Source organism: Macaca nemestrina, chromosome 19 (assembly GCF_043159975.1).
Source record: "Macaca nemestrina isolate mMacNem1 chromosome 19, mMacNem.hap1, whole genome shotgun sequence".
Taxonomy (NCBI): Eukaryota; Metazoa; Chordata; class Mammalia; order Primates; family Cercopithecidae; genus Macaca; species Macaca nemestrina.
In genome coordinates this window covers 59525640-59549738 of record NC_092143.1, presented here as the reverse complement: position 1 = coordinate 59549738, position 24099 = coordinate 59525640, and the positions used below count along the sequence as shown (strand labels likewise).

The following is a 24099-nucleotide window of genomic DNA, read 5'->3' as shown; positions in this document are numbered from 1 at the left end:
CATGCTGTGTGCATCCTGCTATATTTTACTTGATAAACTATTATGACTATCTTTTTTTTTTTTTTTGAGACGGAATCTCGCTGTGATACACAGGCTGGTATGCAATGGGGTGATCTCGGCTCACTGCAACCTCTGCCTCCTGGGTTCAAGGGATTATCCTGCCTCAGGCTCCCAAGTAGCTGGGATTACAGGCTCCCGCCATCAAGCCCAGCTAATTTTTGTATTTTTAGTAGAGACGGCGTTTCACCATACTGGCCAGGCTGGTCTCGAACTCCTGACCTCTGGTGATCCCCCTGCCTTGGCCTCCCAAAGTGCTAGGATTACATACATAAGCCACCATGCCAGGCCTATTATGACTATCTTAATATATTTTTATAATATTTTAAAATCTTACCTGGTTTTCTATTAGATAGGTGAGGCTAAAATTTACAAAAATACTTTACTAAAAGAGCAAAGAGGAGAATACATATGAGATGTACAAAAAAATGTAATAGTCATCTTGTTGTAAGTCAAGGTTTCTGATGCTATTTAGCTGGATTGCTCTAACGGTTTATTCTATACTTTCCTCCATTTGACTCAGAATTACCAGAGAAAAGGATCCCTGGCATGGGAGCTTCTTCTAAGGGCCTATAAGCCTATACATGGTTTAAGACAATATAATTATCATAAGATTTGATAACAAAATAGCATACTACAATCATAAGATTATTGTTTCTCCATCATTCTCAGCAAACTATTGCAAGGACAGAAAACCAAACACTGCATGTTCTCACTCATAGGCAGGAATTGAACAATGAGAACACTTGGACACAGGAAGGGGAACATCACACACCAGGGCCTGTTGTGAGGTGGGGGGATGGGGGAGGGATAGCATTAGGAGATATACCTACTGTAAATGACGAGTTAATGGGGGCAGCACAGAAACATAGCACATGTGTACATATGTAACAAACCTGCACTTTGTGTACCTGTACCCTAGAACTTAAAGTATAATAGTAAAAAAATAAAATAAAATAAAATAAAATAAAAATAAAAGATTATTCTTTCTTCACAGTTTTTCATTGTACAGCAGGGTTTGAGGAGAGGTGAAGGCATTAGATTGGGATGCTTTTGCTGCTAATATTAGAGCAGGAAGAGGGACAGTTGTCAGGAGAGGAAGGATGAACTCTTTCTCACACACAGTGGTGTGCTGAGGCTGGCTCGTGGTAGCTCAAGAGCACCTATTGTGTGCACCTCTTTCCAACTCTATGTTCAGTGACATCATGTTGGTAGCTTGACATTGGCCACAGTGAGAATATTTACACCATGGACATGGGCAAATGCTACAAAGCAGGGGTTTCTTTTCTCTTGGAGATCCAACTGCTAAACGTCCACCAGCACACCACTATCCCCATGCCACCTATTCTGACATGACAGTACTGCTCAGGCCCAGCACTAGGACAATGTAGGAAATTGAGTCTAGTATGGGTTGACAGAAGGCAGAGTCTTAAGAAGCTATCAGTAATATCCTTGCTTGATTAATTTTAGATATTGTCAATAAACTTCTTATTATATTAGACAAGGATTGAATTATCTTATGCCCTCATTCCCATTCCCACATTCTCCCAATATTTATATATTTTTTTGAGATGGAGTCTTGTTCTGTCACCCAGGCTGAAGTGCAGTGGGGTGATCTCAGCTCACTGCAACTTTTGCCTCCTGGGTTCAAGAAATTCTTGTGCCTCAGCCTCCCAAGGAGCTGGGACTACAGGTGCACGCCACCACACCTGGCTAACTTGCAATCTTAGTAGAGACAGGGTTTCACTATGGTGGCCAGGCTGGTCTTGAACTCCTGGCCTCAGGATATCTGCCCACCTCAGCCTCCCAAAGTGCTGGGACTACAGGTGTAAGCCACCGCCTGGCCTGTCTCAATATTCTTATATCGATATTCAGTGTTTATGTTTTTTTGACTATGTAAATATTGTTGACAGCTGAGCTAAGTAGAGTATAACAATTATATATCCTTACATGAACTTTTTGGATTTTTATGAATTATTGACTCATTTTTCTTTTGCTTAGTTTTCAATATATATATTAAAAATTATTCCCAAATTCAGCATATTTATAAAATAACTTTTGATATAATGTTCTGTAAATTCAAAGGCAGCAGATGATCTATCATGTGCTAGAGATATAGCTCCAACCTAGAGAACTTCAGGCTCCAACTCCAACCTAGAGAGGTACTGTCTGTGTCTGCTATATCACTGTTGTTCTGGGACTTCGCTCTATTGCTTTCCAGTGTTGGAATCCCCTCTCTTTTGAATCTCATGTTTTATCTCTTGGAGTAGTTCTCTCCATCCTCATTTTAAAATGCGTATCTTCTGTCCATCCCTTCTCAAGGAACAATGCGCCTGAAATAAATTGGATTATTTTCATGTCTGCAAATGTCTGTTAGACCTTCTCAATTGATTTTCAAGACACTGCTCCAATGTCTTCTAGCTTTCAACAATACTATACTAATTTCAGAAATTTTTGACATTTTACATTATGAAAGCATTTACTCATCATTAACAATGTTTTGAAATTTTGAGGTGATGTGCCTTGGTAATGATTTTTCTCCATGATCCTTAAGCTAAAATGGGGGTCCCTTTAGTCTAGAGATTCAATATTTTCAGTGTTGAGACACTGTCTCACACTATTTCTTTGATAATTTCCTTCAATATTTTTTTTACTTGAGGAACCATCAGTGACATCTTGCATTCTCTGGATTTCCTTTTAAATTTTCTTACCTTTTCTCTTGCCCATATATATGTCTTTTAGTTCTACTTTCTTGGATAGTTCCTTGATATTACCTTAAAAATCTTCCACTGAATATTAAATTTAGACTCAAAATGTTGAACTTTAAAAAATTATTGTGGCTTCTTACAGCTATTTATTTATTATTTCATGAATATAATTTTTCCTTTTAATCCTCTTAGGAAATTAATAATATTTAGACTATTTTTTTCTGCTCCCTGTTTTATTCTTTCATTCTTTTTTATTCTGTTTGATTGTTTCAGCCATTGTTCACTTAGTAAGCTTTCATTATTGTACTTTCATGTTTGAGATCAAAGCATTAAAAATGATCTGATATTCTCTCTACACGGACAAGGCTTTTATATTTATGAGTTTGCAGTAGGATAATTGGGCAATAAGCTGACTTTTTTTACTGGGAGATTTCCAGAGTCCTTATCTGTATATCATTCCTCTGGAGGTATTCAGTTCTACAAAGAAGAATATTATAGCCCAAGAAAGGGCTTGGGTTAAGGTCTTGTCATTCAGTCTGCAAATTTCTATTTGATCTGTGTTTGGTATCTTCCACTTGTCTCTCTGAATGCACCTTCTACCTTTCTTTATCCTGCTGTCTGCCTCTGGAAGCCATTTTTATTACTCAAAGAGTGTATTTATTAGACCGATGGACTCTTTTCTCCCTTACTAACTGTGATTGAGTTGAACCAATGGGAAACCACAATGGGAGATCAAAAGGAGGGAAGAGAGAATTTATCTCCCCAACTCCCATGCATCAGGGTCCTCTTGGGCTGGCTGTGTAAGTTAACTGAAGGTCACTACTCCCCTCAAGGCAGCCCCGCTAGATGACTCTTTCTGGGTCCCAGGAACTAGTGTCTCCTCTCTTCCCTTTGGGCCCAGAGGTTATATCTGCTGGGCCTAGAGATTGTGTTGGTTCTGTGGTTACCATCTCTTGCAGTTTTCTTTTATCTCATCCACACTTTTGTGGATAGTTCCTTTATGAATTTTTTCTAGAGTTATCCTGATACTTTTTTGCCATCTGTTTTCTGCTTCAACTTTGACCAATACCGTGATTGGTTCCATAATTGACCCAAGAAAACAGATCCTTAAAATAGGATTCTGGGATTAGTTTCTCATATATCTGAGGAGTGCAGGAATAAACACTTTTCCAGGGAGAAATGCAATGTGGGTAATCAATAGCATTACGGTGGTGTCATTATGATATTCATACGATCACAGGTGTTAGCAGAGGATGGAGAGCCATAGAAGACAAGGGCTGTAGGAGAGCAAATGATGTGGCACATAGTTGCTGTGGCAACAATAAGGATTATACAATATTGTGGAGTCACTTGGCTTTTATGGCCCTAGAGGGCATACAGAAAGAAAAAGAGAATTTAAAAGCTTTACAAATTTAAATTAAGAATATGTGTGGAAAGCCAGAAATCTACCATGGCATCGTTAAAGCAGTGTCTCTTTTCTATGGTTTCATGACAGATAGCTTTGAGAACCAAGCCTAGGGTAAGGGCAATATTGGATAAGAAATGAGACCTCCAAACAGATAATATGGTCACATTAGCATCATGGCTGCCTCTAAGAACTTTGATCCTCAAGCTCTCCTTAAAACTCATAAATTGATGCCAATTCTTCTCACTGTTTTCTCATTTCTTCTAAGCCCACATGGGAGTTAGTTCCCAACAGAACATGGAGGGAGAGGTAAAATGCCTATTCAAGGAGGATATCTTGAAAGAGTTACCAAAGCTTTCTAATCAGCAAAAGCCTGGGAACATATATAGAAGTGCTAGAGCAAGAGAGATGAATCAATTTATTCAAGGTTTTGACTAGGGTCTCCTGAGCACCTGGGAGTGGCATTAATCTTTGGCTTTATGTATGTGTACATAAAAATACATGTATAAATAAACAAATAACATATTAATATTCTTATTTAAATTTTTCTATAAGTTATTGGGGTACAGGTGGTATTTAGTTACATGAGTAGGTTCTTTAGTGGTGATTTGTGAGGTTTTAGTGCACCCATCACCCGAGCAGTATACACTGCACCCTATTTGTAATCTTTTATCCCTCTTCCCCTTCCCAATTTTCCCCCCAAGTTCCCGAAGTCCATTGTATCATTCTTTTCAAAATCTATTTATTATACTTTAAGTTCTGGGATACATGTGCAGAATGTGCAGCCTTGTTACAATTGTATCATTCTTATGCCTTTGCATTGTCATAGCTTAGCTCTCACATATCAATGAGAACATAAGATGTCTGGTTTTTCCATTCCCGAGTTACTTCACTTAGAATAATAGCCTCCAATCTTATCCAAGTCACTGCAAATGCCATTAATTCATTCATTTTCATGGTTGAGTAGTATTCTATCATATATATATCTCACAGTTTCTTTATCCACTTGTCAATTGATGGGTATTTGGGTTGGTTCCACGATTTTGCAATTGTGAATTGTGCTGCTATAAACATGTGTGTGCAAATATCTTTTACAAATAATGACTTATTTTCCTCTGGGTAGATACCCAGTGGTGGGATTGCTGGATCAAATGGTAGTTCTACTTTTAGTTCTTTAGGGTATCTCCACACTGTTTTCCATAGTGGCTGTACTATTTTACATTTCCCCTAGCAGTGTAGAAGTGTTCCCTGTTCACTGCATTGATGCCAACGTCTATTGTTTTATTTATTTTTTTGACTATGGTCATTCTTGCAGGAGTAAGGTGGTACGGCAATGTGGTTTTGATTTGCATTTCCCTGATCATTAGTGACGTTGATCATTTTTTCATATGTTTGTTGGCCATTTGTATATATTCTTTTGAGAATTGCCTATTCATGTCCTTAGCCCACTTTTTGATGAGATTGTTTGTTTGTTTTTCCTGCAGATTTGAGTTCGCTGTAGATCCTGAATATTAGTCCTTTGTCAGATGTACAGATTGTGAAGATTTTCTTCCACTCTGTGGGTTGTCTGCTTACTCTGCTGACTGTTCCTTATGCTATGCAAAAGCTCTTTAGTTTAATTATGTCCCAACTAATTATCTTTGTTTTTATTGCACTTGCTCTGGGTTAGTGGTGATGAAATCCTTGCCTATGCCAATGTCTAGAAGAGTTTTTCCAATGTTATCTTCTTGAATATTTATAGTTTCAGGTCTTAGATTTAAGTCCTTAATCCATCTTCAGTTGATTTTTGTATGAGGTGAGAGATGAGGATCTAGTTTCACTCTCCTACATGTGGCTAGCCAATTATCCCAGCACCATTCGTTTAAAGGGTGTCCTTTCCCCATTTTATGTTTTTGTTTGCTTTGTTAAAGATCAGTTGGCTGTAAGTATTTGGGTTTATTTCTGGGTTCTCTATTTTGTTCCATGGGTCTATGTACCTACTTTTATACCAGTACCATGTTGTTTTGGTGCCTGTGGGCTTATCGTATAGTTTGAAATCAGGTAGTGTGATGCTTCCAGATTTGTTATTTTTGCTTAGTCTTGCTTTGACTATGCGGGCTCTTTTTTGGTTCCATATGAATTTTAGAATTGTTTTTTCTAATTCTGTGAAGAATGATGGTTGTATTTTGATGGGGATTGCATTGAATTTGTAGACTGCTTTTGGCAGGATGGTCATTTTCACAATATTGATTCTACCCACCCATGAGCACAATGTGTTTCTATTTCTTTGTGTCATTTATGATTCCTTTCAACAGTGTTTTCTAGTTTTCCTTGTAGAGGTCTTTTGCTTCCTTGGTTAAGTATATTCCTAAGTATTTTATTTTGTTTTTTGCAGCTATTGTTAAAGGTGTTCAGTTCTTGATTTCATTTGCCACTTGGTCACTGTTGGTGTATAGAAGAGCTACTGATTTTTGTACATTAATCTTGTATCTGGAAACTGCTGAATTCTTTTACTAGTTCCAGGAGCTTTCTGGAGAAGTCTTTAGGGTTTTCAAGGTAAATGATCATGTCATCAGCAAGCAGTGACAGTTTGACTTCCTCTTTACTGATTTGGATGCCCTTTATTTTTTTCTCTTGTCTGATTGCTCTGGCTAGGACTCCCAGTACTATGTTGAAGAGGAGTGGTGAGAGTGGGCATCCTTGTCTCATTCCCATTCTCACAGGGAATGCTTTCGATTTTTCCCCATTCAGTATTATGTTGGCTGTGAGCTTGTCATATATGGCTTTTGTTACATTGAGGTATGTCCCTTGTATGCCGATTTGGTGAGAGTTTTAATCATAAAGGGATGCTGGATTTTGTTGAATGCTTTTTCTGCATCTATTGAGATGATCATGTGATTTTTGTTTTTAATTCTGTTTATGTGGTATATCACATTTATTGACTTTTGTATGTTAAACCATCTCTGCATCCCTGGTATGAAACCCACTTGATCATGGTGGATTATCTTTTTGATGTGTTGTTGGATTTGGTTAGTTAGTATTTTGTTAAGGATTTTAGCATCTATGTTCATTAGGGATACCAGTCTGTAGTTTTCTTTTTTGGTTATGTCTTTTCCTGGTTTTAGTATTAGGGTGATGCTGGCTTCATAGAATGAATTAGGGAGGATTCCCTCTTTATGTTGTGAAATAGTGTCAATAGCATTGGTACCAATTCTTTGAATGTCTGGTAGAATTCTGCTGTGAATCTCTCTGGTCCTGGACATTTTTTGTTGGCAATTTAAAAATCACTATTTCAATATTGCTGCTTGCTATTAGTCTGTTTAGGGTATCTAATTCTTCCTGATTTAAGTTAGGAGGTTTGTATTTTTCCAGGAATTTACCCATCTCTTCTAAGTTTTCAAGTTTAGGTGCATAAAAGTGTTCATAATAGCCTTGAACGATCTTTTGTATTTCTGGGGTGTCAGTTGTATTATTTCCTCTTTCATTTCTTATTGAGGTTATTTGGATTTTCTCTCTTCTTTTCTTGGTTAATCTTGCTAATGGTCAATCAATTTTATTTATCTTTTCAAAGAACCAGCTTTTTGTTTCATTTACCTTTTGCATTTTGTTTGTTTGTTTGTTTCAGTTTCATTTAGTTCTGCTCTGATCTTGGTTATTTCCTTTCTTCTGGTGGGTTTGGGTTTGGTTTGTCCTTGTTTCTCTAATACCTTGAGGTGTGACCTTAGAACGTCAGTTTGTGCTCTTTCAGTCTTTTTTATGTAGGCATTTAGGGCTATGAACTTTCCTCTTAGCACTGCCTTTGCTGTATCCCAGAAGTTTTGATAGGTTGTGTCACTACTGTCATTCAGTTCGAATATATACATATATATATATATATATATATATATATATTTTTTTTTTTTTTTTTTTTTTTTTTTGACATGGAGTTTTGCTCTTGTCAGCCAGGCTGGGGTGCAATGGGCGCAATCTCAGCTCACTGCAACCTCCGCCTCCTGGGTTCAAGCAATTCTCCTGCCTCAGACTCTCGAGTAACAGGGATTATAGGCACCTGCAACCATGCCTGGCTAATTTTTGTATTTTTTAGTAGACACGGGGTTTCACCATGTTGGCCAGGCTGGACCCTAACTCCCGACATCAGGTGATCCACCTGTCTTGGTCCCCCAAAGTGCTAGGATTACAGGCATGAGCTACTGCACCTGGCCCAGTTCAAATAATTTTAATTTCCATCTTCATTTTGGTTTTGACTCAGGGATCATTCAGGAGCAGGTTATTTAATTTCCATGTATTTGCATGGTTTTGAAGGTTCCTTTTGGAGTTGATTTCCAGTTTTATTCCACTGTGGTCTGAGAAAGTGCTTAATATAATTTTAATTTTCTTAAATTTATTGAGGCTCGTTTTATGGCCTATCACATGGTCTATCTTGGAGAAAGTTCCATGCATTGTTGAATAGAATGTGTTCTCTGCAGTTGTTGGATGGAGTGTTCTGTATATACCTGTTAAGTCTGTTTGTTCTAAGGTATAGTTTAAATCCATTGTTTCTTGTTGATTTTCTGTCTTGATAACCTGTCCAGTGCTGCCAGTGGTGTATTGAAGTCCCCACTATCATTGTGTTGCTGTCTATCTCATTTCTTAGGTCTATTAGTAATTGTTTTATAAATTTGGGAGCTGCAGCATTAGGTGCATATATGTTTAGGATTGTGATGTTTTCCTGTTGGACAAAGCCTTTTATATAACGTCCCTCTTTGTCTTTTTTACCTGCTGTTGCTTTAAAGTTTTTTTGTTTGACATAGGAATAGCTACCCCTCCTCACTTTTGGTGTCCATTTGCATGAAATGCCTTTTTCCATCCCTTTACTTTAAGTTTATATGAGTCCTTATGTGTGAGTAAGGTGAGTCTCTTGAAGGCAGAAGATAGTTGGTGAATTCTTATGCATTCTGCAGTTCTATATCTTTTAAGTGGAGCATTTAGGTCATTTACATTCAATGTTAGGATTGAGATGTGGGGGTCCATTCCATTGATTGTGCTCTTTGTTGCCTGTATACCTTGGTTTTTTGTTTCGTTTTGTTTTTTAAATTGTATTTTTGTTTTATATGTCCTGTGAGATTTATGCTTTAAAGAGGCTCTGTTTTGATGGGTTTCCAGGATTTGTTTCAAGATTTAGAGCTCCTTTTAGCAGTTCTTATAGTGGTGGCTTAGTAGTGGTAAATACTCTCAGCATTTGTTTGTCTAAAAAACAATGTATCTTTCCTTCATATATGATGCTTAGTTTCACTAGATACAGATTCTTGGCTAATAATTGTTTTGTTTGAGAAGGCTGAAGATAGGACCCCAATCCCTTCTAGCTTATAGGGTTTCTGCTAAGAAATCTGCAGTTAGTCTGATAGTCCCCACCCCTTTATAGATTACCTGGTATTTTGTCTCACAGTTGTTAAGATTCTTTTCTTTGCTGGGCACAGTGGCTCACCCCTGTAATCCCAGCACTTTGGGAGGCCGAGGTGGGCAGATCACCTGAGGTCAGGAGTTCAAGACCAGCCTGACCAACATGGAGAAACCCTGTCTCTACTAAAAATACAAAAATATTAGCCAGGCGTGGTGGCACATGCCTTTAATCCCAGCTACCCAGGAGGCTGAGGCAGGAGAGTGGCTTGAACCTGGGAGGCGGAGGTTGCAGTGAGCCGAGATCACGCCATTGCACTCCAGCCTGGGCAACAAGAGTGAAACTCCATCTTAAAAAAAAAAAAAAAATTTTTTTCTTCGTCATCTTAACTTTAGATAACCTGAAGACAATGTGCTTAGGCGATGATCCTTTTGCAATGAATTTCTCAGGTGTTCTTTGTGCTTTTCTTGTATTTAGATGTCTAGGTCTTTAGCAAGGCCAGGGAAATTTTCCTTGATTATTCCCCCAAATATGCTTTCCAAACTTTTAGATTTCTCTTCTTCCTCAGGAACACTGATTATTCTTATGTTCGATCACTTAACATAATCTCAGACTTCTTGGAGGCTTCGTTCATATTTTCTTATTCTTTTTTCTTTGTCTTTGTTGGTTGGGTTAATTTGAAGACCTTGGCTTCAAGCTCTGAATTTCTTTCTTCTACTTGTGCAATTCTATTGCTGAGACTTTTCAGAGCATTTTGCATTGAACTAAGTGTGTCCAATATTTCCTGAAGTTTTGATTTTTTTTAAATTAATGCTATCTATTTCCTTGAATATTTCTCCCTTCATTTCTTGTATTGTTTTTTGGATTTCCTTCCACTGGGCTTTGCCTTTCTCTGGTGCCTCTCTGATTAGCTTAATAACTAACTTCCTGAATTCTTTTTCAGGTAAATCAGGGATTTCTTCTTCATTTGGATCCATTGCTGGTGAGGTAGTGTGATTTTGAGGGGATGTTAAAGAGCCTTGTTTTTGTCTTATTACCAGAGTCGGTTTTCTGGTTCCTTCTCATTTGGGTAGGCTCTGTCAGAGGGAAGATCTAGGGCTGAAGGGTGCTCAGATTCTTTTTTCCCATGGGGTGTTCCCTTGATGTAGTACTCTCCCCCTTTTCCTATGGATGTGGCTTCCTGAGAGTCAAGCTGTAGAGATTGTTATCTGTCTTCTGGGTCTAGCCACCCAGCAAGTCTACCAGGCTCCAGGCTGGTAGTGGGGGTTGTTCGCACAGAGTTCTGTGATGTGAACCGTCTATGGGTCTCTCAGCTGTGGATACCACCACCTGTTCCAGTGGAGGTGGCAGGGGGGTGAAGTGGACTCTCTGAGGGTTCTTAGCTTTGGTGGCTTCATGCTCTATTTTTGTGCTGGTTGGCCTTCTGCAGGGAGGTGGCACTTTCCAGAGAGCATCAGCTGTGGTAGTATGGAGAGGAACCTGGGGTGGGTGGGGCCCTAGAACTCCCAAGATTATATACCCTTTGTCTTCAGCTATCAGCGTGGGTAGGGAAGGACCATCAGGTGGGGGCGGGGCTAGACATGTCTGATCTTAGACTCTCCTCCGGTGGGTCTTGCTGTGGCTGCTGTGGGGGATGGGGTTGAGGTTCCCAGGTCAGTGGAGCTGTGTACCTAGGAAGATTATGGCTGCCTCTGCTGAGTCATGCTGTTATCAGGGAAATGGAGGAAAGTAGCAGTCATAGGCCTCACCCAGCTCCCATGCAATCTGAAGGGGTGGTCTCACTTCAACCGTGCCCCTGCCAACAGCACTGAGTCTGTTTCCAGGCAGTGGGCAAGCAGGGCTGAGAACTTGCCCCAGGTTACCCGCCTCCCAGCTGCAAAAGAAAAGGGCTTTAGTTCTTCCTCCGCTTGGGAAGTCTGCACACCAGATTCACGCCCTCCCCTGAGTTCTGGCCAGGAGGCTTCTCGACCAGTTCAAAGCTGCTGGCAGTCCTCCTGAAGGATCCCTGTGATGCCAGGTAGGAATGGTCTGCTTGGGGACCCAGCAAGCTCCCAGGGCCTTTCCCACTGCTTGCTCTACCCCTGTATTTCACTCAGCTCTTTAAATGGACTCAACTCCAGATAAGGTTGGAATCTTAACTTTCAAACTAGACCTTCAGTTTCCCCAGTGGGGATGTGTGTTCAGCGGCAGAGGAACTCCCTTTCCCACTTCTGCAGTTTGGGGTCTCACAGTATTTGGGGTGTCTCCCAGATCCTGCAAGAGTAGTCCACTTCCTTCAGAGGGTCTGTGGTTCCTTTCAGGATTCCTGATTTATTCTCGCAGTCGTTCTGGAGCTAAAATTCACAATGCGAGCCTCTGCATGCTGCTCTGTCCATCCGAGTCAGAGCTGCAATCTAGTACTGCCTCCCCTCCGCCATCACAATCCAAATCTAAATATTCATATTCTTTAAAGAACTCTACTACAGATGGTGATACCTAGCATAGCTGAGGTTCCAGATGTAGTATCTTTACTAGTGCAAATCGATAGAACAACTGGCACCTGGTATAAAAATACCTTCTTTTCTATTTCTGTTAGTAAGTGGACTCAGAAATGGCTTGCACTTACATAGCAGGGACAGCAATATGCCATTACAATCTTGCTCCAGGGCTCACAAGTTGAGTTCTCCAGAAAGCACTCTCTGAAAAGGAGCTAAGCATTCAGAATGTTAATTAGCATAAACATATCCCCATAAAGATCAACACCTGTGAAAAGAGTATGGTACATGTTTGCCCAAGGATGAGAGGGAAAGTCTGTGAAGGTCAAGAGCCTACAATATTGAGGTTTATGGAGGACAAGTGGTCTGAGTCATATTGGGACATCCATCTGAAGTAGAAGAGAAGTTACTGTACCTTGTACCACTCAGAATGCTTTATGGTCCTCTTTGGGTTATTGAGGCAACATCTGCCACATTAGGCATGCTGTACCAACCCGCTTACTGGGTACCTTCATAAGTTGACAGTTTTGATTGGAACCTGAAATAAGAAAGAATTCTTAGACAGTTCAGGCTGCAGTTCAGCCAGTCTTGCCACATGGACCCTGTGACCAAGCCAAACCAATGGTCTGCTCTGTCAGTGGCAGACAGAATTGCTACGCAGAGCATCTGGCAAGCCCCAGTAGAAGAATCACAAGACAGACACCCTAGAGTTTTGGAATGAGGCTATGTTCTATTCTGCCAACAACTATTCATTAGAGAAAAAGATCCTGACTGTGCTGGTCTTGGAACAGATTGAATTCTTGACCATAGGATATCCAAATTGCCAAACTTCTGTTTTCTGATTCACTGAACCATAAAATTGGATGTGCACAGTGCATTGCATTATAAAATGGAAGTAATATATATCAGAGGGTCAGCAAATTTTATCTATCAAAGACCAGATAGTAAATATTTTAGGCTTTGTGGGCCATATGGTTCCTGTTGCAACTATTTAACTCTGCTGCTGTGGCACAAAAGTGGCTATGAACAAGATGTAAATGAATGCATATGGCAGTGTTCCAATAAAAACTATTTATTGACACTGAAATTTGAATTTCAGATAATTTTATGTATCATGAAATATTATTCTTATTTTGATTTTTTCCAGCCATTTTTAAAAATGGAAGACTCATTCTTAGCTTGCAAAGAATGCAAGCTACAAAACAGGTGGCAGGCTGGATGTGGTCCATGAGCTGTGGTTTGTCAGTTCCTGGTATATATGAAGCCACACCTGAGCAGGTCCAGAAGGTACAACAAACTGTCCCAGGAGAGCCAGTGGCTCCAACTCCCATCTGGCATCTGCTCCTACTGCTTTGCCTTCAACCCTCTCTATGATGAGTTAACTGCAGAGAAAAAGACATAGGCTCAGTTTATGGATGGATCTGTCTGGTGTGCTGGCAATAGGAAAACAGGGATGGCTGCTGTACCATGATCCCACTGCTGGTGGGCTCAACCTTGAGCTGCATATACAGTTGATCACTTTGTGTGTGGAGAGAAATGGCCTCAGAAGTAGATCTACATTCACTCAAGAGCAGTTGATAATAGTTTTTTACACTCAGGAACTTGGAAAGGACACTATTGGAATATTGATCACAATGTGGAAGGGGAGATAGAGATGTGGATGGGCTTCTTGGAATGAACAGAACATGAACATATTTGTGTCCCATGTAAATGCCCATCAGAGACCATTCATAGTAGAAGAGCCTCTCAATAATCAGATGGGCAAGGTGACTCATTCGGTCATTGTCAGTTACTCTTTTTCTCCAGATACTTAAGTGCATGCTTAATAGGCTATGGTGACAGGAATGTACACCAAGCTGTACATAGGCTTACCAACTGTGTCTAACCATCATCAAAGTTGTTTGACTATTACTACTTGCAGAGTGGTGCAGACATTAACAGACTGTGGTTACTGTAATTGTCCATTAATAGTTAAAAGTGGACAAGAGAATAGCAAGAGATACCACAGGGGATCACTTGAATGACAAACATGTTTTTCTATGCCAAAACTATTTAGTAGCAACTTCATATTTTTATAGTGATTTGTTAACTCCTTTGGTGCCTATTGCCCTACTGGCACAATGATCCCAAAGTTACCAGATGCCAGCTGTAGATTTCAATTTAGTGAGACTCTTAATGTGTACCCTAAGAACGAGGGCCTCTGGACTCATAGAGCCTTGCAGAGAGGAGAGGCACACATTCTCCAAGTGGGTCATGAGGAGTAGCAGTAGAAAGGGACACTCTTGTTTTTACTCCCTGATTCTCTGACCAACATATCCTATTGGGGTTACAGCATCCTATATCAGCATTGGTTTAAGGTACATAGTGCATTCTGAAGAACATCCACTCATCATCGAAGAATGACATCTCTAAAATGGTGCCTTAGACTCACCTTTGAGTCTACTCTAATGCTGTATCAAGCTGCCAGGCCCTGGATAATGATGCATATAATAAGACCAATGGAGTCCATGGTCATGAGCTCACTGACCTACCTCCTTTGCCAAACAGTGTCCCTTGGTACAAAGTGAAGTGAAGCAGGAACACATGTTAGAAAACCTTACACTCAAGAACTCTCATATAGGTATCAGTCAAAGCATAGTCAGCAAAGTCAAACCCATGTTTGGAAAGCACGTCAATCCCTGTTGGTGTTAACAGGGTGGAAGGGGCCCAATAACTTGCCAGCACTGGGCTAAGTAGGTTCCCTGAGGGATATACTGAAGTGGGGTCTCAGCATTTTCTCTATTGACAGCAGGCCACACAACATACCCAGCAGTAGAAGTAGCTAGATCAGCCTTGGAAAGAGGAAGTCCAACTTATTAGGTGCCTGCACAGTGTGTGTATAGCCCCTGTGGCTACAACTATGTGTCCAGTGTACAAACATTGGTAAGTCTGAGGAGAGAGCCAGCCAACATCTACTGGCTGACTCTTCCTCTCCACTTAGTTGTTTTGTGTTTCACCTTCAGTGGAGGCTGTCTGCTGGGCATTGATGTGTGATACAAAGATCCTCTCCCTCTGTATCCTCCCCCATAGGTCTATCCCCATATTTCTTCCCTCAGATCTCTTTGTCTTCAGTCTTTCAATCTTGCTCCTTTCAGTCCCTGACTAGCCAAAGTATTCAGCACTGCCACTGAGCCTATACATATTCTTATTTTGACTCCTTCTCCCTCCACCAAAAGCACTGCTCACCAGGAGGATTTTCCCTTATCACTATTTAGGATCTCCACCCCCCACCCCGGGGGTGCTATAGTGGAATAGCAATCCATTTTTGCTTCCTACCAAAATGCTGAGCCATCCCATCTACACAACAACCCTTGATCAACTGGTCACAGAGAACTCTGATAAGGTCGTAGTAAGAAGCTGAAGGCAAAGTATATATGCAGTAGTAATGGGTTACGTGTGGTTCTGGGCTCCCTATTCATGCAGCTCACTTGTGCTCCTTAGATCTGCCTGGGCCTGATACAAAATGCATCATTTTCATTGTATGGCAGATTGCTCATGGGCCTTCTTAGTTTTATGAGTTGGTGGGTCTGACAGCACCCAACTCATAATGGGCACCTCTAGTCAAATACTCCCTTAGTGACCTTAGTGGTCAGAGCTTGGTTTGTAACAAAACCTAATAATATGCCAGCAGTTGCTTTTAGCATGGTCTTAATTCAGAACTCTAGGAGGTCCATATTGCAGCTTCCTATTGGAGCTTGCTAAATATTCCTTATGATTTATTGATCTATCATATATACTTCTAGTATAATGGGGTATACCTTGTCGTACAGCATAAGCAACAAGATGATTTGTATTACAATCTGGCTTATACTTGTACTATAGTCCCACCAGAACAATCTAGGTCTCTCTCAAAACTGGCAGCCTTCTGCATCACATGTTAAATGGATTGGAACAGTATTCCCAACCGTAGTATGTTGCCTCCAAAACATGAAGAGGCCTACCGAATGCTATGTTTCATGGTGTTAGAAGGTGCCGAGTGCAATAACTTGCCCCTTACCTTGAAGGCGATGTCCTGGCATGCCCCAGACTATTGGACTCCTGAAAAAGTCACTGTTGTGGTGCTCTTTAAATTTTTATAGAACTTATATCCCTCCCTCTGGAATACCTGGGTCTTATCAGACCATCCAGAGTACTTACTGCTTCTTACTCATCTGGTCTGAGTAACATGATATCAACAATATAGCAGACACATGTAATGTTCTCTAGAATGTTCAGATGGTCCATGTTCATTTGGCCCTTATCATGATAAAGGGCAGGAGAGCCGAAGGACAAGACTGCAGATATAATCTGTTGTCCATCTCGGTTAAATCTGAATCGCTTCTGATGCCTCTTTCTCATGGGTATTAAAGGGAATGCATTCAATAGTGCATTCAGTACCAGAAGCTGAGACTGGAGTTTGTCCTTGGTTACATTTGTGGTGGTCCACTGTCTTCTACCTACCCAGGTTTTCTGCGGGCCAGACTGGCGAAATAAATGGGAGTACAATAGTGGGACTAAGACCTCCCATTCTACCCAGGATGTGGCATTGTTTTTAGGTTACTCTCTTGGCAGAGGCTGGGGGTTAAATTGGAAGCAGAGATTGTTCCATAATAACTTTAGCTTCCTCCTGCCATGGAATTGATAGGGAAGGAGGTCATTATTTTTCAGAGAGAGAGAGAAGCCAGGTGTCAAGGTGTTTGGTTAAGACCATGAGCCAAACTGAAAGTAACTCTTTATTTACTTACTTTGACAGTATAAACAAGAGGCTAAACAAGAAAGGGTGACAGCTCCCCAATGTCCCACTTACCCCTTATGAAATGGCACGGGCAAGGGGAGAATGCGTCCATACTGACTAGGGGATTGTCTCATGCTGGAAGAGCTCCGAATAAAAAGTTCCTGCTGTTTTATGGTCTCTGGGACTGGTGGGGAGGAGAGGTAGAAGGGCTAGTGGTAGAAAAGTGTAGAGTCAAAAAAGTTCTGAGTCGGACGGGAAAAAAGTGTTCAGGGCCCCTCAATAAGGAGGCTTTGTCAGAACCATCTGAACAATGTCTCACCGGAGGCCTGTCCCAGTAAAAAGCCTTCCAAATGGAGGCGCCAAGGCAGGAATACGGATACGCACAAGAGCATGGCTGACCCAGGGGGCCTGAATTCTTGCCTGTAACTCCCTGCAAAGGTGGCAGTGCAGTAGCTGTGCACCGAGTCTGGCGTGGGAAAAACAGATGCCCTCTCCCGTCCCACACTAGCACCCCCCCTCCCACCTCCCCAGCCTTTGAAATTACCTCTGCTAGGGCCTGGAAGATTACACATAGGATTTTGACTTGTAGCCAATCTCCCCAGTTATTGTGCTGCCTGGATAATTGATTATGGGGGAAATTGGGTTGCTGCTACACCATGGAAAAAGGAGGACTGTGTCTGGAACTCAGAGGGCTTTTTTTTTTTTGGAGGATGGGGTTGTACTCCTTTTTGTTTAGTATTCCTTTCTAATGTTTTTATTGATAGAAAACCGAGACAGTTTAATAAAGACAAGACCACCAAAGACTCGTGTACATAAATGAAGTTTTTGGTCTCTACCAGGTAAAGAAGCCCATCCAACTGAGGTGCTGGCAGAGAGTAAGGGGAACATGGAATGGGTAGAGGAGAGAGGCTGTTCCGATGACTAGCCTAAGACACACACACACACGCACACACACACACACACAGTAGTAGTAGTTATGCGTGCACCATGTAATTGCTATATGTCACCTAGCTAGTCATTGTTAAATGACTAGCCTACACACACACACACACAGACACACACACACACACACAGCAGTAGTAGTTATTCATATACCACTAGACTAGCCACACACACACACACCAGTAGTAGTTATGCATACACCATGTAATTGCTAAATGTCAATCATTTAGCAATTCAACGTGAATTTTGTATTGAGAGAACAACATATCCTACTCTACCATTCTATTCCAACTGCTTTTGCGATTACATGGCATAAGCATGCAAACCTGCTATGATTTTGTAGCTGATGGAACTTCATGTGTACTGTGGCTTGGGACATAAAGTTTTCAAATGAATGGAGAAGAACAGGGGATGTGGAGGGGCAGAAAATGGGGACTGTGCTAGATAGCTTCCATTTGTCCTTCTAGATCCTCTTGCCATGTTTTTCCACCATACTCTTTGCTCCAGGAGACAGTTCTGTATAAATTACATCGAAAATCCTCCTTGCCTTCTGTTTTCTCATTGGGCTTGGCCAATGAGGAGACCAAGTAGGATATTCGGAGGAAGGAGGGGTATGAGGTGAGGGTATACATTTTTTCAGCTTTCTCACTGCAGGTTTGCCTTAAGTTGGCTGTGACCCTTGCCCAAGGTCATGGTTCCTCCCAAGGTGGTCTCTTTCCCACAATACTCCCCTTCGGGTTTCCAGTAACTGCTCTCTTCCTTCATTCTTCAGGCCTAGGGGTATTAACAGCTCCTAGCCCCTGGGTTCTGTGCTGTCTCTTATATTTTCCTGCACTCTATCCGCGGCTGTGTAAATAGTTCTTTTGGTAAACCTGGCTTGAATTATCCCCATCTACTAAGATGCTTCCTGGCTCACCTTTCTTCAATGGAGCCTCCATACTACTATAAGTGATATTTCTGAAAGGCAAATTTTAGCATACCCCTCCTCTTCCTAAGAAGGATGTTTACATTCCTGGCATGATTATCTATTTAAGGACCACTCTCCAGCTACCTGACACCATTTCCTCCTACACATTCTGCCTTCCAGCAACACTGAACGATGTACAGCCTCCTCCCTGGAGGAGGTTCTCTTTTTGCTCATTAAAAGATGAGCTAGAGTTCTTGAATGTCTATGGTCTGTTTCTTCCTCGGGCTTCAGAGTAACTGGTCTAAATCATTCTCCTTTTGGAGTAAAATCTTCCCTTCTTCCCTTGGATGTCATCATTTCCTCTGAGTTTTCATCCTTACTTCTTTCCACTGTAGAAAACCTTCCTTGTGAGAGGGAGCAAATCTTTTTTTGAACTTCTGAACTGCCATGATACACTAGTGACCCAAAGTAATTTAATTATTCCTCTGATTCCAGCTAAACTCTCAAGAAATCTCTGAGTAAATACATTATCAGATTAGGGTTTTAAGCCCACACTTATTTTAAGATGCAACAAATTAATTAAAAATTAATTTGATCAAAATCCAGAATGTATATAAGCTTAGCAAATAGAACTGTGCATACCATCACGTACTGTCCACAAGTTAAGCTAGTCTGCTGCTTTTAACACTCTAAAACTGGATAGAAAGCAATAACTGACTTAGGCCAAAATACAGTTAGGTAGCAAGTATAACTTGATACTCTTTCATGCTATAAAACCTAATATACATACAGAAAAAAAAAACTTCCACAAACAGGCTTAATTTTTAGTTCAGGTTATAGTAGCCAATAGAGCTAGAACTGAGGGTTTAATTATTATAATTGGTTAGTATGAGCCATGCTGCTCTGTGGCCCCAGATTGTGCCACAAAAATATCTGCTGCAAAATGAATGTCTGCTTTTTATGTAAAAAAGTGCTGCAAATTATAATGTGTGTTTGTATACAAAGAAAATTAGTGTATCTTTTCTATCTCTTTTTACAAAAAAAAAAATAATAATAAACAGGACCAAAAAAGCCATAGATACAGTGTCTAAGAGCTCTTTTTAATAACGATTTTTCAATTTTCTCTTTGAATAAGCTTCTGAGTACCTCCCTTGTACTTCCATGGGCAAGAGTAGGAAAGAAGCAGAACAGATGATTCATCTTATGTGACTTGGAGTTTGTAGGCTTCACCATAAGCTCATATTGGCCTTTCGTCCAAATACTGAATACAAGAGCAAATATACTTATATTAGCATCTTTTCTCTTGTTTTCATGTGATTTGGATAAAAGTGAAGAAGACAGGATTGCTTGCTGGAATTCAGGGGAAAAATGTCAATTTAGCCCAGTGCAATCATTCAGCATGAATTCTGTATTGAAAGAGCAACATATCCTACTCCACTGTTCAATTCCAAATAATATTTAATTGCTTTCTGAACCTCTTCCAACTTCAATTAGTGTTAATTTAGTGTGTAACTAAATACATTACCCTAAAATAATTAGGAATGGTACAGTGTCCTCCATAACATATGTGATTTGTATTAGCAGCCTTGGTTCAGAAAAGTCTTAAGCTGGGGAACAGACACAAACTACTCAAAATGATCTCTCAACCTCCCCCCCTCCCCCACTCCCCCAACCCAACCCACAAGACAAACACAAAGACTTAATTAGCAATAGATTCTTTTAGTCATTTATGGGGCACAGGCTCTTATTGGTTATATAGGATATAGTCCAAATGCCTTGGCACGATACACTAGGCCCTTCATGATCTGACTTCTACTTCATCCTACACTCCAATTCCAGCAATGTGACATGGTTTTCTCCCACGCCTCTGTATTTTTGTTTTTGTAGTACTACCTCCCTTAAATGCCCTCACCATCTAACCGAATCACTTGACCTCCACCTCCCCACACTTTCATCCCTGCTGGACTGTGGTTTAGCAGTGGCTTTGCTCCTCTAACTAACACCACAGCTCCCATGGCTACAGCTTTTGCTTGACACTGGAAACAAACCTCTGCATCCTTTTCAGCCTGGGGGTGTTAACTTCTTCCCATTCCTGTTCATCCTTGGGACCTTCACCATCCCTGTGAGTCCCTTTAACCCTGCCCTGTCTCGTTAAATAGTCCTTCCAGTAAACACTTGTCATGTAGCTTTTGAGTGTGCTATCTCTCTCTTGCTGGGACAATGACTAATACAGTACGGTTCTTTACGACACCACCTCTTTGGGTAGAATTGAAGTTTTTTGCTCTCACTGAACCCACTGCAGACTTACATCACACAACCAGGCATATTTGATTGTACCATTTATGAAGAAGTCTATGTTCGGCTGGATGCAGTGGCTCACACCTGTAATCTCAGCACTTTCGGAGGCCAAGGTGGGCAGATCACTTGAGGCCAGTAGTTTGAAACCAGCCTGGCCAAAATGGCGAGACCCTATCTCTATTAAAAATACAAAAATTGGAGAGACAGCGGGACGGAAGAATGGGAAATGACGTAAGGACTGTCGAGGGGCGCGAGGTTTCAAGATGGTGGGGCTGAGGGGTTGAGCGCGAGGCTGAGTTGAAGGCCCTTACGAAGTGAAAGAGGCTGGGAATCACCCCCTCCTGGCTTCTCGCAGTCGTGGGAGCACAGCAGAAGTGTTTTTCTTTTTCTTTCTTTCTTTCTTTTTTTTTTATTTTTTTTTATTTTGAGACGGAGTCTTGCTCTGCCGCCCAGGCTGGAGTGCAGTGGTGCGATCTCGGCTCACTGCAAGCTCCGCCTCCCGGGTTCCCGCCATTCTCCTGCCTCAGCCTCCCGTGTAGCTGGGACTACAGGCGCCCGCAACTGCGCCCGGCTAATTTTTTTGCATTTTTGGTAGAGACGGGGTTTCACCGTGTTAGCCAGGATGGTCTCGATCTCCTGATCTCGTGATCCGCCCGTCTCGGCCTCCCAAAGTGCTGGGATTACAGGCGTGAGCCATCGCGCCTGGCCTCTTTTTCTTTTTTCTTTTTTAAATGAACAAGTAAGCCATACAAATTGTCAACATGGGAAGGGGATCTACATCATCCACCAAGAGTGGAAAATTTATGAACGCCACAGACCAAGCCCGAAAGGAAGCCCGGAAGAGAGAATTGAAGAACAAAAAACCGCTTATGATGGTTCCAGCTGCAGTTTTAAAGATGAAGGATCCCAAACAGATGATCCGAGACATGGAGAAATTGGATGAAATGGAGTTTAACCCAGTGCAACAGCCACAATTAAATGAGAAAGTACAGAAAGACAAGTGTAAAAATAGCTGCGTGAAACCTTTGAACATATTCTACGACTCTATGAAAAAGAGAATCCAGATATTTAGAAAGAATTGAGAAAGCTAGAAATAGAGTATGAACAGAAGAGGGCTCAACTTAATCAATATTTGGATGCTGTGGAGCATGCTCAGCATGTGGAAGTGGAGAGTATTCCTTTGCCAGATATGCCGCAGGCTCCTTCTAACATTTGGATCCAGGACATTCCACTTCCTGGTGTCCAGTCACCCTCCATCCTTAAGAAACCCTCAGCCTATGGACTTCCAACTTGGGCAGTTTCTATCCTTCCTCTTCTTGGGACATGGTGTTCCACATTTGCCCCCTGGCAGAAAAACTCTTGGTCCTCGCCGTTTTCCACCTCCTTCTCAAGTCGTGCAGATATATGGCCGTAAAGTGGGTTTGGCCCTAGATCTTCCCCCTCCTAGGTGAAATGAAGACATATTACATAGTCCTGAAATTGCCCAGTGAGGTCGTGATGATGATGTTTTTAGCACCAGTGAAGATGATGGCTATCCTGAGGACATGGATCAAGATAAGCATGATGGCAGTACTGATGACAGTGACACCGACGGATCGGATTGAGAAAGTGTGCACCGTGATGATGGTGAGAGAGACAACAATGAAGAAAAGAAGACAGGTCTGAGTGTATGGTTTGCAGATATACCTGGAAAATCGAAGGAAAAGAAGAATATGAGGGAACTGACTCCTCTTCAAGCCACGATGCTTCGTATGGCAGGTCAAGAAATCCCAGAGGAGGGACGGGAAGTAGAGGAATTTTCAGAGGACGGTGATGAAGATGATTCTGTTGACTCTGAAGCAGAAAAGGAACCATAAAAACAGCGATTCCATAAAGAGGAATCGCATTCTGATGGCACATCCACTGCTTCTTCACAGCAGCAGACTCCCCCTCAGTCTGTTCCTCCTTCTCAGATACAAGCACTACCCATGCCAGGACCACTACCTCTTGGATCACCACCTGCTTCACCATTACGGCCTCTTAGGCCACCTATGGACCTTCCTCCTGGACCGCCTCCAGGAGCTCCTCCTGAGACCACCTGGAATGCCAGGACTCGGCCTTTACCCTGACTTTTACCTCCACGACCACCAACTTTTACTACGTCTCCTACGTCCACCTCCAGGTCTGCCTCCTGGTCTCCTTCCTCGGAGACTCCCACCAAGGATACCTCCCCCTGCACCTCCAGGTATTCCTGGAGTTTGTAGGCTTCACCATAAGCTCATTTGGCTTTTAGTCCAAATACCAAATACAAGAGCAAATATACTTACTAACGCAAGTATATTTTGTCATAAGCTCATTTTGGCTTTTAGTCCAAATACCAAATACAAGAGCAAATATACTTACTAACGCAAGTATATTTTGTCCTGGCATGATGCACCCACCTTTGGTGCCTCCCGTTGGGATCTGCCCCCCCCCGGACTTTTGCCACCAGCTCCTTTGCCAAACCCTGGGGTTTTAAGTGCCCCACCCAACTTGATTCAGCGACCCAAGGTAGAGGATACAAGTGCAGCCACCATTGAGAAGAAAGCCACAACAACCATCAGTGCCAAGCCACAGATCACTAATCCCAAGGCAGAGATTACTCGATTTGTGCCCACTGCATTGAGAGTATGTCGGGAGAATAAAAGGGCGACTGCTGCTTCCCAAAGAAAGTTAGAGGATAATTCTCCTGTGCCTCTTGCCAAAGCAGCACCCAAATCTGGTCCTTCGGTTCCTGTCTCAGTACAAACTAAGGATGACGTCTATGAGGCTTTCATGAAAGAGATGGAAGGGCTACTGTGACAGCTTTTGATGCCAGAACAGGCCTCTGTTCACAACAGTAGCCCATGGAAAAAGAGGCCCTTTTTAAACTTAGATGAAAGAGCTGCTTCCATTGTCAGTGTATTTTCTAATTTCAGTTCAAGGAATATCCTAAAATTTAGCCTTGTTCAGAATTTCCTGCACATAAAAGAGGGTATTTCATTCAGAATAGATCAGTTATTGAAGCAGTGCTGCTAAAATCCATTCCCTTTCACACAACTATCTTCATCCTGTTTCTTCCCCTTTGGAAATTTGTGATCAGGAGGATCTTAGTTGCTTATTTGTTTTGACTGTCTTCTTATGTGCTGTGGACACTGGAGTAGAGATTTCTGAAAAGCCAGTTTATTTCATCTTGCCTTTT

General features: G+C 41.5%; 1 protein-coding gene and 1 pseudogene across 10 annotated transcripts in view; both read left to right on the top strand.

Annotated features, from left to right (window-relative positions):
* Positions 1–24099, top strand: part of LOC105498364 (uncharacterized) — a 308776-nt gene that overhangs the window by 22249 nt on the left and 262428 nt on the right. The gene's annotated exons all lie outside the window — the stretch shown is intronic.
* Positions 21624–23987, top strand: LOC105499739 (WW domain-binding protein 11-like; annotated as a pseudogene).